The following is a 14,202-nucleotide window of genomic DNA, read 5'->3' on the forward strand; positions in this document are numbered from 1 at the left end:
AAAATTCGCTTTACTCATATCCTTCATTTCAAAATTTGAGGATAACCACTTCTGAGTGGCAACGATAAACTCCATATCATTTCCAGTCAACAGAATGTCATCAGCATACAAAGACAACATTAAGAAACTTTTTTCACTTCGTTTAACGTACACACAATGGTCCTCTTCTATCATTGTAAACCCATTTGTAGTAACGGTTCAATAAAAACGAAAATACCATTGTCTGGATGATTGCTTCAAATCATAGATGGATTTTTTAAGCTTGCAGACTTTGTGCTCATGTCCTTCTATTTTGAAGCTTACAGGTTGATCCATATAGATCTTCTCATCCAAATCTCCATTGAGAAATGCAGTCTTAACGTCTATCTGGAAGAATTCTAAGTCTAAATATGCAACAATGGCTAAAATGAGGCGAACGGATGTGAGTCTCACTACTGGCTAGAAAGTCTTATCATAGTCAATACCCTTTATTTGGTTCGCAACCAGACATGTTTTATACTTATCAATAGTTCCATTGACCTTTCGTTTGACTTTTAGAATCCATTTGTTTCCAATAGTCTTGCGTTTGTAAGTTTCATATTTTGTCAATCCCGAGACACATGTTGAGTGTCGGATCTATTTGCTATTGAAGACATATGAAGACTCTGTTAAAGCTGCTCAACCGTACATGCCTCGACAAAAAGCTCCCATGTGTGTGTACAAAGCCTAAGAGGTAATGAGACTACCTAATACCATTTCCAACATTTAGATGATTGATAGGTCGACCCGTAGTAACTAAGAAAACTCTTTCCTCGACCTGTTCACTCATTGGATCTTTCAGGAATCAAATATGGATATAGAGGGGACATTAAAGATTTGACCACCCTAAAATCATTTTCTGTCCTTGGTACTTTATAGGTGTCATTATATAGGTAAAATCTAGCACACCTTCGAACCGTTTCGACGTTAGACTTTCCGAAAGCTCGCTTTGACCAGAAATGATAAAAAGGGTATTTTGGTCATTTTACCCATTTTTATCATGGCCCACCCCTTGGTGGCAGTTTGGGGATGTTCTAAATAGTAATATCTATTAGCTCCTCGAACGGCATACAAAATGGAGTTACCGTTTGAAAGTTATGGTCAAAACACTCTACGGGGGCATTTTGGTAATTTATTGATGTGCCTCACTTTTGGCTGACGGTGCCACCGACAGTCCTGACGGTTCCACCTACAGCAAGTGCTCAAATGGTCATATTTATGACCGTTGAGCCACGAATTTGCTCTATTCTCATATATAACAACTCCAACTCATTCATTTGAGTTGGTTGAAGCTTGAGAGAAGTAAATCCTCTATTTCTACATTCTTTTAACCCTCTCTCTAGCCATGGAAGGGCTCAAACTGCATTGAAAATCCTTTTAACCCTTTGCCCTTCTTTTGGATCAACCCTAGAGATGATTGCCTCTCCTCTCTCCACATTTTGAGAGTCTTCTTTACTTTCATGAGAGTCTAACTTAGGTGAACCCTTCAACATTCCTAGACTTCTCTTTTGATCCCTCTCCGCCCATCAAACGTCACCTTGCACACACATTGGTATATTCATGGAGTAAGGAGCAAAAAAGAGATTATGGTAGGAGTAATTACAAGTAGCCGACGAACTCGAAAGCTTGATTGGAAGATCCAATCGTCGAGACATACTTGTGAGTTCAAGGACTCACAGAACTCAAGATCTCCATTGATAAATCTTATAAAGTTGAGTGAGTCTTTGATTTTGTTTTTAATTTTAAAAACATATGTATGTGATTACTTGGTTCAGCCCTCAAAAATCAAGCTCTTGATTAGAATCGAGGATTTTTGACAAGAGTAGAGGTTTGTGAGTTTCCGAGGAACAAAACTCACAATTTCGAAAGAATACGTTATCTCGATCTTAAGGTTTTAAAATTTAGCCTATGTATAAAAATTCTATGTAAAAGGTTTGAGGTGAACCATAAACCCTTTTGATAGTGAATACCAAGTTCCTAGGTAGGAACCTTGGGAGTGGATGTAAGCACGTTGCCGAACCACTATAAAATGCTTGTCTTGTGCTTGTGAAAATGCTTATATTAGTTTACACTTAGATGAATGTGTGCTATGAATGTATATTATGCTAAGTATGTTATGCCATGAATGTTTAGATTCTAAGAGAATTTCAATTGCATTGCAAACTAGAGACTTGCCATGAGAATGGATGTAAGCACATTGCCGATCCATTAGATGACGTATGTTTTGTGCATGTGTTTATAATTCCTCAATTTACACTTGAATGTTTTGAATGTCTTGCGATGCCATAAAATGCTGAATAGGTAAATCGTATATGAATGTGTCATTGAATGACATGATTAAATGAATGATTAAATTTCAAGTGTATTTTCATTAAATTCATCTTAGAGACATAAGTGCCAAATCGAGGCTAGGTGAATGACTTAGAACACATAGTCAAATTATTAATCTAAGTTAAAATTGGATAAATCGAAAGAAATTTTAATTATCCTATTCACCCCCCCTCTAGGACTAGATATGGTACGAAACACGTATTTTCAGCGTCTAGGCGGAAGATCAACTAGTTCCCAAACTTGATTCTTCATCATAGAACTAATTTCATCTTTCATAGCAATCATCCATTCTTTAGAAACAGATACAATGTCTCTTAGTAATTCCTAGGTTCATCATCGTCAAGTAGAGTAGACATGAATAAATCTCAAATCCACAACGGGGTATTGTTCCACGTTTACTCCTACGTAACTCAAGATTATCATCAGTAACATCTAGTGATACACTCCCACTATCCTTGACGATCATCAGAAGGTTTAGTTACCACACCCTCGTCGAGAATAGGTGGACGTTCCTCTTTTGATTTCGGAGTTGGTTCTATAAACTCATAGAACTCATGTGATGTCTGAGTTTTCTTTCTGCTTGTGAAATCATTCTCAATGAAATCCACATCTCGCGAGTCAATCTCTACTATTCCACCATTGTCTAGTTCATATATAAATACAAAGCCCTTAGAATGCTCATAATGAATTAACCCTGATTTCAATAGAACTCTATTCTTACTAACAGATTGTCTTTAATTTGGTTTTTTAAATATACAACAGTAGTTGTATAAGAAAATGACATTGATATTTTTTTTAATATACATCAGAAGCTGTATAATTAAATGACATTAGTTTTAATTTGGTTTGTTAGTATACAACAGTGGTTGTATAACTGATATACACTGAGTTCAACAGAAGTCTATGATTGTTGACATAATGCATTGAAATAAGCTTTTTTAATATACAATGGTAGTTGTATAATAAAATGCATTGAGATTGTTGAAATTAAATGGATTTTGTTTAATACATCTTTATACAACATGTGTTTGATGTAATTCTTTAACACATGATATGGATTTTTTTGTATGGTTGGATTTCCAACAACAATTTTGTTAATTTAAATTCCACGTGTATCTATGCTTTGCTGTTGTTTATTGTTTCAAAACTTGTCACTGTCATGCGACAATATGTGGGAGTTCTTTTAATGCTCTTTTGTTTGATATGAAATAAAAAAAATCAGCATACTATCCTAGGTAGTAAGATGAGTGTTGATTAAGAATTTGATTCACTTTGTCTTCAAACAAATAATTTTTTTTTAATCTTATATATAAATGCCGACACATTTATATATATTTTTATGAGAATGACCCCTTTTTATAAATTATATTTAGTATGTCCATATTTTAATCTGATTCACCAAAAGGTGGGTTTATCAAATAGATGTGTAATTGGGTAGATCTAATGCATTTTACATTCATGATTATTTGTTTGATTATAGTTGTTGGAATAACATGATGTCAACAATTATTTTTAGGATCAAATTTAAATATTTATTATTTTAATTATAATTTAAAGTGGTAATCTTTGGAATTCTTTAAAATTTGCGCGTCACAGATTTAGCAATTAAGATCAAGAGAGATGATTGTTAATTTTGACAATCGTCAATGTTTAGTCTTTCGATCTGATGTCATAACATTGATCTTGATTGGCTGATCTGAGGGATTGAGCAAATTTTTTGTGTGGCATAATTGATAGATATAACAAAAATAAAATTTTAATTTGTGCACATTTTTGTTTTTTTTTATATAGTATTTTGCAATGTCATATAAAAATGTAGTAGCGGATTTAAATAAGGGAGAAATTGGATGGTAATAATTATGACATTTGGCATTGTAAGATCCAATATCTTTGATGAGCAAGGGGTCTTGGATATTTTGACCATAGTTATGGATAGACCAGAAGAAGTGACTTCTGCACAACACCGACGTAGTATGGATACATACTTGAATAGGTAGAAACAAGATCGGTGCGCTTGTTTTACTATGCTGAATAGTATGCACAATGATCTTATTGGCGAATTCGAGGGTTATCAAATAACCAAAGATATGTGGGATGCTTTGAAACTGTCATTTGCGAGTATTTTAGCAATCAGATTGCGCGTATTGATGCTGAAATTTGACTCATATAAGAAGGCTCTCAATGACACCATAGTCGAGCAACTTAGGAAAATATCTCAAATGATTCGCAATCTGAAAGTTGTTGGAAATGTTCTGACAAATGAGTAGCAAATTCTTGCTATCTTGAGATCTTTACTTGATTCATGGGAGTCGATAAAACTCAATATGACGCACAATGAGAGTATTACCAATTTCTCTCAGTTGTTGCGACATCTTGAATTAGAAGCTGAACGTCAGTCTGTAAGGACTAATAGTGTCGTTTTCACTGTTGAATCCGGTAAGCACGGAAACTTTAGATCCAAACTCAAGCCAATGAAAAGAACTTATAATAATGAAATTGCGCCTAAGAAGAACTCGAATTTCAAATGCCATAGAGGAAAACTGGTGGAAAGAAAGACAAATCTAAAATGGCATGTCATAACTGTAAGAAACTAGGACACTTTGTGCTCCTGAATGCACCGAGTCGAAGAAGGTAAAAATCAACTTTAAAAGTCCCTTTCGTTGTTTTGTTTGCACAGAGGTGCTTGTTGCTGATTCTTGTGATCCTGATTAGATTGTTGATTCCGAAGCAACTAAACATATAGTAAGGGATAGAGTAGGGTTCGTAGAGTTTCGTCGAGTCCCGCATAGTAGCATGAAAATTTTCATGGGAAACAATTCTAATGAAGATGTAGTGGGAGTGGGAACATACCAACTACGGATGCGCACAGGATGCACATTGTTACTTCATGATATTCTTTATGCGCCAGGAGTTTGACTTAGTTTGCTTTCAGTTACATCGCTATTAGATTTATGTTTTGATTTCTATCATTCGTTATAAACAATTAGCATTTCTTTGGATTCAGTTGTTTATGAATATGCTTTTATTTCAAATGGTTTGTTTAAATTAGATATTGATTTTAATAATTTAAACCCTGATGCTTATTCGATTTTCAATGATGTTTCTGATTCTGTGAAATGACATGCTAGATTAGGTCATATTGGGCAAAATAAGATGAAAAGACTAGTTAAGGATGGACCATTAGGTCCATTTTCAAAAGTCGATCTTCCAGTCTGTGAACAATTTCTAGCTAGAAAGTCGAGTAGGAAACCATTTGGATAGGCGGTACGTGCGTCAATTCCTTTAGAGTTAGCCCATTCTGAGCATTCTAAAGGCTTTGTGTTTATATATGAACGAGACAATGGTGGAATAGTAGAGCTTGAGTCACGAGATGTGAATTTCATTGAGAATGATTTCCCAAGCAGAAAGAAAACTCAGACATCACATGTCTTCTATGAGTTGATAGAACCAACTCCGGAATCAGAAAAGAAACCTCCAGCTATTCTCGATGAGGGTGGGGTAATCAAACCTTCTAATGATCCGATGATCGTCGAGGATAGTGGGAGTGTACCACTAGATGTTACAGATGATGATCTTGAGTTACGTATGAGTAAACGTGGAACAATACCCTATCGTTGATTTGAGATTGAAGGGGAATCATTAATGTTTGCTCTACTTGATGATGATGAACTTAGGAATTACTGGGAGACATTGTCATCATCTACTTCTAAAGAATGGATGATTGTTATGTAAGATGAAATTAATAACATCTAGTGGTACACTCCCACTATCCTCGACGATCATTTGATCATCAGAAAGTTTAGTTACTCTATCAATTATGCCACACACAAAAAATTTGCTCAGTCCTTCAGACCAGCCAATCAAGATCAATGTTATGACATCAGATCGAAAGATTAAACATTGACGATTGTCAAAGTTAACAATCATCTCTTTTGATCTTAATTGTTAAATCTGTGACGCGCAAATTTTAAAGAGGAATCTCAAAGGTTACCACTTTAAATTGTAACTAAAATAATAAATATTTAAATTTGATCCCAAAAATAATTGTTGACATCATGTTATTCCAACAATTATAATCAAACAAATAATCATGAAAGTAAAATGCATTAAATCTACCCAATTACACATCTATGTGATAGACTCACCCTTTGATGAATCAGATGAAAATATGGGCATACTAAATATAATTTATAAAGAGAAAGGTCATTCTCATAAAAATATATATAAATGTGTCGGCATTTATATATAAGATTACAAAAAGACTATTTGCTTGAAGACAAAATGAATTTGATTCTTAGTCAACACTCATCTTATTATATAGGATAGTGTGCTGATTTATTTTATTTCATATCAAACAAAAGTGCATTAAAAGAACTCCCACATATTGTCGCATGACAGTGACAAGTTTTGGAACAATAAACAACAGCAAAACATATATACACATGGAGTTTAAATTAACAAAATTGTTGCTGGAAATCCCAGCCATACAAAAAAAAATGCATATTATGTGTTAAAGAATTACATCAAACACGTGCTGTATAAGGATGTATTAAACAAAATCCATTTAATTTCAGTAATCTCAATGCAATTTATTAAAAAAAACAATGCAATTTATTATACAATTACCATTGTATATTAAAAAATCCTATTTCAATGCATTATGTCAACAATCATAAAGTTCTGTTGAACTCAGTGTATATCAGTTATACAACCACTGTTGTATACTAACAAACCAAATTAAAACCAATGTCATTTAATTATACAGTTTCTAATGTATATTTAAAAAAATATCAATTTCATTTACTTATACAACTACTATTTTATATTTAAAAAATCAAATTAAAGACATTCTATTAGTAAGAATAGAGTTATGTTGAACTCATCTTCTTCTTACAAAAAAAAAAATCTCTTCGTTCAAACTAAGGATTAAAGTGGAAGCAAAGCCATTGTGGATGAACTTAGAGAGCTTTATGACCAAGCGGCAACTTGCCACGTTGGAGCTTCGATCCAAGAGTAGCCATGACTTTGATTTGTGGCAGCCTTGGCATGGATCTGAGGCGCACTACACAAGATCAATCCATGCTCACCGCATTAAATCGACAAATTAGGTGAGTTTGATCTGTTTTCTTCTCATGTTCATCGTTTACATCTTTTTTATTTTTTATTTTTATTCTTTCTCCTTCTACTTCTACCCTCTTCCAACTTCAACAAGAACTAATAGAAATCGAAAGAAAAAATAGGGTCTTCTGAGTGTCTAACGAGGGTTTGAAGAAAAACCCCCAAATTTCTGGTTCAAATTGATTTAGGGATTAAATAAATTGCTGTCCTAAAAAAATCGATTAAAATTTTTTTTCTAGTAGTTGAACTCGTAAGGCTTTGTTCTATCTAATAAAAATTGATTTGGGTTTTTATTATAACAACACAACGGAGCACGAAACCAAAAATTCAGCTCTGATACCTATGTTAGGATTTATAGGGAGCGTGCCTTCTTATTGCAGCGGAGATCCGAACCTTGAATCGTGTCACGTTGAGTCGATCGCCGGAGATCGGAAGTCCAAAAAACCGTCACGTTGACGCTACTAGAGCTGTTGTTGTTTTCCACACCTTAAACCCTAGGGTCCTCTTAATAGAAACCTAGAAAACTGCAACTTAGAGAAAGAGGGTTTCTTTTTGGGAGAATTTGATTTTCTATATTCTGTTCTTTTTTTTAATTTATTATTCACGTCCCACATCTTATCTATTTATAGAGAAAATAAGATAAGGGTTGCAGTCTCTTATTCTAATAGGGATTCAACTTTATTAAGACTCTGACTCCAAGAGGAGTCTTAATATGTGAAAAACATAGGTTGGGTCCGCATGGACGCCCAAAACAACTAACAGTTTGCTTATGCAAGATTGGATAATTCCGGGCCTAAGAGCTCATTCAAATCCAATGGTGAGGATGAAAATTTCGGGCTTTGTACTGTGTCTAGTCTTAGAGGGGGGGGGGGTGAATAGGATAACTAAAAATTCTTTTGATTTATCAAATTTTAACTTAAGTTGATAATTTGACTATGTGTTCTAAGTCATTCACCTAACTTCGATTTTGCACTTATGTCTCTAAAAGGCATTTAATGAAAATACGCTTGGAATTTAAACATTCATTTTTTCATATCATACAATGACACATTCATATAGAATTTTACCTATTCGGCATTAATTGCATCTCATGACATTCAAGATATTCAAGTGTAAATTGCAGAATCATAAAATATGCACGAGACATAAGACATCTAATGATTTTGCAATGTGCCTATATCCATTCTCACGGCAAGTCTCTAACTTGCAATGCAATAGTTGTTCACTTAGAATCTAAACATTCATGGCATGTCATATATGGCATAATATCAATTTATGACATGTATTCATCTAAGTGTAAGTTGATAGAGGCATTTTCACAAACACGAGACAAATAATTTATAGTTGTTCAGCAACGTGCATACCTCCACTCCCAAAGTTCCTACATGGGAACTTGGTGTTCACTATCAAAGAGGTTTATGGTTTATCTCGAATCTTTTACATATAATTTTTATACCTAGGCTAAATTCTAAAACCTTAAGATCGAGAGAAATGTTTCATTTTGAAATTGTGAGTTTTGTTCTTCGGAAACTTACAAACTTCTACTCTTGTCTAGAATCCTTGATTCTAACAAGAGTTTGGATTTTGAGGGCTGTACCAAGTAATTATACATATATTTTTAAAAATAGAAACAAAATAACAAGGGCTCATTTAACATTTAAGATTTGTCAATGGCGATCTTGAGCTCTTCGAGTCCTTAAGCTCACAAGTGTGTTTAGGCGGTTGGATCTTCTAATCAAGCTTTTGAGTTCATCGGCTCTTTGTGATAACTTCTTTCATCTTCTCTGTTCCAAGAATGTATCAATGTGTATGCAAGGTGACATTTGATGGTGGGAGTGGGATCAAGTGAGAGATCTACATAGGTCGAGAGTAGGCTCACCTAATGTTAGGTTCTCATGGAGGTTGTTAGAGTTGAGAGTGCATTTGACTAAGGTATGATCCTCCAAGATGTAGGGAAGACTCTCTAAGTATGGAGAGGGAAGAGCCAATCTTCTCTGGGGTTTGATCTAACTCACAAATGAACTAAAGAGATTAGTTTTATAGACATTTGGTGGTTTTTTCTAACCTATCGATGGCACCAGAGTTATTACCGATGACGTCGGAGGCTCAACGGTAAAAATATATGACCCTTAGAGTGCTCTGTTGGCAGCGTCGTGAGCCATCGTATTGTTCCACAGGCGAGGCTTTGGTCCCACCAATGGCATTGTTGGAACTAGGCAGCTTGCTGTTGGCGGCCCTGGTGAATGTCATTTCGGATCTAGTTACAATTATGAAAATGCTATTTTGGCTATTTCGAGCTCTCGGAAGCTCCGATGATTAAATGTTTTAGGGAGTTTTTAGATTTTACCAATATAAGTTCCCCAAAATCTCACCAAGGTGTGGGCCATGGCTTAAGGGTGGTAAAATTAGAAAGATACACTTTTAGCCATTTTGAGCTAATTTGAGCTTTTGGGAAGTCCGATGATTAAATGATTCGGGGATTTAGTATATCTTGCTTATCTAAGATGCCAAAACACTCAACAAGGGTGGGATATGGTCTAAGGGTGGTAAAATTATCAAAATACCCTTTATAACCATTATGACTCCAGACAAGTCAGTTTTGGCTCTCGGAAGTTTTGATGAATGAACGGGTCGGGGATACGATTAACTTATTAATAAAATTCGATCTAACAATCATCTAGGTGTTGGGGAATGGTTTAGGTGGTCTTATTATCTATTAGGTTTTGTGCACACACGATTGGAGCGTTTTGTCGATGTGCTTGAGGTTGAGCAGTTTTATTGGAGTCTTTACGTGTTTTCAATTGTAAATCGGTCTGATGCACAACTTAAATCTCTGGATTGATCAAATATGGACTAACATGGATTAAATCAAGATAATTTTGATCAAATAAGTGGGAGTCATTTAGACCGATCAAAACCAATCAAAGGGGACCTGAAAAATAAATATTTGCTTAACCATAGGGGACAAACGGCATATCATAGGATATGCTTGGCCGTTTGGCACATATGGCCAATCCATTGGTTATTATGACCTTTGTTTTGTGTAGTGCACAAGTTATTTAACACTGGTCCTTCTTCAAGAACATCCAAGGTTAAATTGTTTTGGCTGTTCCTGGCATATGACCAAGTCAATTAGATAGTTAGCCTGCCCCTGTGCACATGAGATTTTCATGGGAAATGACCTTATCAACCTTCTTAAGTTGGATTTTCCCTCATCTAATCTCTTCTTAATTACTTAAGTATCCATGCCTTAAACCTCCAAATTTCTCATCTCCCTAATCTTGATCCAAAGTCACCTTTGGTTACATAAGACTTAAATGTACTTTGGTTTCCCTCATCTAATCTCTTCTTTTTTTCTTTCCTGTTGATTACATAAGACTTAAATGCAGTTCGGTTTCCCTCATCTAATCTCTTTTTTTTTCTTTCCCATTGATTACATAAGACTTAAATGCAGTTCGGTTTCTATCTTTGAACGAGGATTCCGTACTTTGAGGCCGCTGACCCGAGAGAAATGCTCGAATATTTAGAGAGACATCACGATGTTTCAGCCATCTCTGTTTGACTTTATAAAGCTAAGTAGGGCTCTAATTGCGGATCCAGAGTTTGGACCAGAGTAGTCATTCATGAAAGAATGGCTTAGAAGTTTGAGAATCTGGCAGTAGTGATTTCTCAGCTTCCCCTTTTATGCGACAGATTTATGATGTTTTAATAATGGCGAACTAGGAGCTTTGAAGTCATGATTATTGAATGAGTGAGCGAGGTTTTCAAGAAATTTCAAGGTTTGGATCCATATTTTTGTATTATTAATTTGAAGTCCTGGACCTCTTTAGCTTTCAATTTCAGTTTTTTGGAGATCTAATGGCAGATCTAAATTCTCCAAGATATTATACACGAATGTATCTGAATTTTAAAAGAGACATCGACTTTTAAACATTAAATCTCAAATAGTTTAACGTATCATTTGAGATTTAAAATTTCTTTCGATGCCTGGACTATAAATGTCATTAGTTTTCCCCCTTTTTCAGCTATGAGAAACAAATTTCTATCTGGTGAGACTAGGGTTTCATTAGTAGCTATTGATCTAGAGCTTCTCTTCTTTTCCTTCCCTCCTGAACTTATTTCAGATTTGCAGAAATATTGAGGTCCAATGACGCATCCGGATCTTCAACAGCACTGGATTCTAAGAGATAAACAGTCAAAAATTGACTCTGGTGTGCTCTCTCTCTCTCTCTGCAATTTCTCATTAGCTGACCCAGACCATTGAAATTCAAAATTGTTATATTTTCTACTGATAATTTAGGTTGATCCTAACATGCGCACTTGCGCCTTTCACCAATTTGTGGCACAAACTAGCATGTTTTCTGGAAATAAGACGATTATTCATTTGGGATTCAATTTGGTTTTTCAGGAAAAAAAAACCTTAAAATCTTTGGGGAATATATCTACATAAAAAAATGATGTTTTTGAATTTCTTACCAAAATCCATCATCTTCAATCTAATTAAAAGTCCTATCTTGATCATCAGATTTGAATGTTGAAAATGTAAAATTTTAAAGATAAACAATGTTATCACATTCTATGATTAATTAATAAATCATCGATTAGTTTGTCAATTTTTCGATTTAATTTGAAGAATATTTTATTTTTTAGAAAAGATTGAGAGAGCTTTGTGACTATAGTCACATTTGATTTGTGGACTGGTGCCAACATGACATAGGATTCCAGTAGCAATTTATTTGGAAAAAGGAAGGATTGTGATTTTGTGGTTTACTTTTTTATTTCCATAGCTTTACCTCTTGGTGCCATAATGGAATATTTATGCAATCAGTATTTTAATAGCTTTAAGACGATTTGAATCATTAGATCATCAACCAGTCAAATCGTTGATATTTTTGACTATTTGAATGGTTGATCTTGATGATTCATGTTGGAACATTGAGATTGATGGTTTTTACAACATTGATCTTGCCAATTTGAATCAATGATCTTGGTGGTTTATATTCTTTAATCTTGAAAGTTGTAAAAGGTCGATCTCACCAATTAAAAGGGAGTGAGAGGGCACCAAGAAAGAAATATAATGTATTAAATGAACTATAAAAGTTATGGAAAAATTAGGAGATTTTTATAAAGAAAAACTTCCGGCTGGGTTCATTAAGTAATTTAGCATTCTTTTGTAAGTTCTACTCCCCACTTTAAAACTGTTGCAGAGGAATTTTTTTTTTCAATTTGAAAGTTCCATGTTGGCAGTTGTTAAAGAAGGAGAGCAGAACATAGGGACATTGCCATAGTCACCCTCAATAAGAAAACAAGAAAGCTTTTTGTTTAAAAAAAAATTAAATAAATAATGTGTCAGCTTCATTCCCCTTCAGCTAATATTGTTCCATTGCTCTTGTTATTAAATCAGGAAAACAACGTAGACAAGCTCACTTCCATAAATCTCTTACTAAACAACTCCTCATGAACTACCCAAACCTTAATTCCTTGTATTCAGCATCCCCATCTACCGTTTCTCCTTCCTCTAATCGTCGCAGATCTCGATTCTCGATTCTGGCTGGAAACTCAAGTGGAATCCCACTACCCACATCTGCTCTTCTTGGTTGGCTTTCCCTCAGACTCCTTGGCACTGGCCCGATTCTGTCCAACACTATTGGAAAACTTGATGCCCTCAGAGTTCTCAACCTCCGATCCAACCGCTTTAGTTGGAGTCTTCTTTCTGACATATCTTCTCATCTGTTATTAAGAATTTGGCAAGGCTTACTGAATTTGAACCTTAGCTATAACAATCTTAATGGCTCAATTCCGTTTTCCCTTGAAAAGTTCCCAAATTCTTCATTTGTCGGAAACTCTCTTATGTGGATCACCTCTGTTGAGTCAATACTCTCATCCAATCTCCCTTTCACCTTCACCACCAACAGTCCCTCATAAACAAAAGAAACTTGGCATTGGGGCCTCTGCATTGCTCATTCTTTTAGCATTAGTGATCTTAGTATGTTGGTTGAAGAGAAGAAATGATGGAGCAGGTGTGATATGACTGTATAACTAGTATTTAAAGTTTTCATTATATTAAATTTTTTTGTCTTCAATTGTTTTGGTGGGTCATACCTTTCCTTTACTTTGTTTCATCCATCACGACTTAAGGGAATTGATGTAGATTATTATTATAATGTACCAACATGCATACTTGAGTTATTGAATAAATGGGAGGTCTAGAGGATGATCATTGTCGGACTTAGACATGGTTCAAAGTCTTGGGATAAACTTTAAGATGTTAAGCCTATCAAGAGTAATCCGTTTTGATACCAATTGAAAATTATGAGTTTCGTACTGTATTTAGGCTTAGAGGGGGGGGGGGGGGGTGAATAAGTTAATTAAAAATTCTTTTGATTTATCCAATTTTAATGTAGATTGATAATTTGACTGTGTTCTAAGTCATTCATCTAATCTCGATTTTGTACTTATGTTTCTAAAATGCATTTAATGAAAATACACTTGGAATTTAAATGTTCATTTGGTCATGACATATAATGATACATTCATGTAAGATTTATCTATTCCACATTTATTGTTTCTTATGGCATTCAAGTGTAAATTGTGGAATCATAAAATATACGCGGGACATAAGACTTCTAATAGTTCGACAATGTGCCTACATTCATTCTTACGACAAGTCTCTAGTTTGCAATGCAATAGTTGTTCACTTAGAATCAAAATATTCATGACATGTATTCATTTATG

General features: G+C 34.6%; 1 long non-coding RNA gene across 7 annotated transcripts in view; it reads left to right on the forward strand.

Moving 5' to 3' along the window:
- The window catches only part of LOC147386648 (uncharacterized), a 28,403-nt gene extending 14,594 nt beyond the window's left edge, over nucleotides 1-13,809 (forward strand). For 4 of the 7 annotated variants that reach the window (XR_015171665.1, XR_015171659.1, XR_015171661.1 and 1 more), the window contains 2 exons: nucleotides 10,910-11,246; nucleotides 11,592-11,862. This is a non-coding gene — a long non-coding RNA (uncharacterized LOC147386648). Of the gene's footprint in view, nucleotides 1-10,909; nucleotides 11,247-11,591; nucleotides 11,863-12,871 lie in introns of those variants that run through there. The other 3 variants (XR_015171660.1, XR_015171664.1, XR_015171663.1) reach the window with 3 other exon arrangements.
- Nucleotides 13,810-14,202: the final 393 nt, after the last annotated feature.

Source organism: Akebia trifoliata, chromosome 14 (genome assembly GCF_017979445.1).
Source record: "Akebia trifoliata isolate Shusen 1 chromosome 14, ASM1797944v1, whole genome shotgun sequence".
In the NCBI taxonomy this organism is placed as follows: domain Eukaryota; kingdom Viridiplantae; phylum Streptophyta; class Magnoliopsida; order Ranunculales; family Lardizabalaceae; genus Akebia; species Akebia trifoliata.